Raw genomic sequence first — 1,636 nt, 5'->3', positions numbered from 1 at the left:
GAGAGACATACAAACAGAGAGAGAGAAACAGGGAGACACAGAAAGATAGACAGAGAGAGAGAGACAGAGTGAGACAGAGAGAGAGACAGAGAGAGTGACAGAGAGAGAGACAGAGAGAGGGAGAGAGGGAGAGAGAGAGGGGGAGAGACAGAGAGAAACAGAGAGAGGGGGAGAGAATGAGAGAGCTCTGAGCCTTTAACTCCTGGATGGATACATGATGGTCCAGCTCATCAGGCTATGCTGGAGTCTGGAGATGGTGGCCGTTGCTGGGGTGCCACTCAGTGGGTACCTGGCGAGCCCGTGCTGTGCTGCTGACCCACCACTTCGGAGACCTTCCCGTATTCCCAAAGGCGAGGGGGGATCAGACATCAGTGTGAGGGAGGGTGGGGGAAGTGGGCGCTAATGAAGGACGGCCTACTGGTCAGGATGGGGCCTTCCTCACGGTCAATCCTCTCCTTTGGGGCTTGGGGCCAATGCGGCGGACCAGGCACAGCAAGATCCCAGGGCTGGAGTGGGAGTGTCACCCTCCTTTGGGCGAACAGCAGGGGGCAGGCACGGTCTGTTCACCTTGTCACCACATGTTCTGCCATTTTTTGATACCTTCCACCCCCCACCACCTCCCACCACCTCCCCAACCTCAAGCATCTCCCTGCTCTCTAGAGTCGGGCAGCAGGGCGACAGGCCATTCGGCCCAACCCGCCCGAACTGAACTAGCCCCATCCGCCTTCCTCCTGGCCCAGAACCCCTCCATACCGCCACGACCTTCTAGCGACCTCTTCTGAAGAAACCGCTCCAAGCGTTCCCAAAATGATTAAAAAAAAAGCTGGGAGCAAATTCATTTTCGCCATGGTGCTTCGGAACGTAGTCTCTCTTGAGGCATGTTAAATATTAAACAGCAGTGAGTGATTCTTCACACACACAGACAATCTCATAAATATCAGGCAACCACAAAACAAATCGGTTTTTAATTAAAGTGTTTATTGCTCCTGATTACGGCATTTCTTTTATTGTACTGCCATGGCTTGTGCACCAGGAATATAATTGTGTGTGTTAGTACTGCGCTGATTGATAGCAGCGATCCCCTCTGTTCTATCCGTGATTTAATAAATCTTACAATCGCAAGGATATTTATGACAGTTAGCAAGAAGGTTCCCTCTCCTGCCTGCCAGGCCCTGATACTGTGCTTTGAGCTCCTCGGAAAACCGGTCACAGGAACCAGGATGGCCAGAAAGTTTCCTTCCCCCACAGAGGCCTCGTCTGTAAACCCTTGGACTTCTTTAAGAATGTAGAATCGACCCGGTGGCTCAGTGGTTAGCACTGCTGCCTCACTGGCGCCAGGGACCCAGGGTCGATCCCGTCCAGGAGCGACTGTCTGTGTGCAGTTTGCACGTTCTCCCCATGTCTGCGTGGGGGCTTCCTCCGGGTGCTCTGGATTCCTCCCACAGTCCAAAGATGTGCAGGTTAGGGTGGATTGGCCGTGCTAAATTGTCCCATAGTGCCCAGGGATGTGCAGGTTCGGGTGGATTGGCCGTGCTAAATTGTCCCATAGTGCCCAGGGATGTGCAGGTTAGGGTGGATTGGCCGTGCTAAATTGTCCCATAGTGCCCAGGGATGTGCAGGTTAGGGTGGATTGGCC

The sequence above is a fragment of the Chiloscyllium plagiosum genome, chromosome 45 (assembly GCF_004010195.1).
Source record: "Chiloscyllium plagiosum isolate BGI_BamShark_2017 chromosome 45, ASM401019v2, whole genome shotgun sequence".
Lineage (NCBI taxonomy): Eukaryota > Metazoa > Chordata > Chondrichthyes > Orectolobiformes > Hemiscylliidae > Chiloscyllium > Chiloscyllium plagiosum.
Note: the sequence above shows the minus strand (reverse complement) of the source record.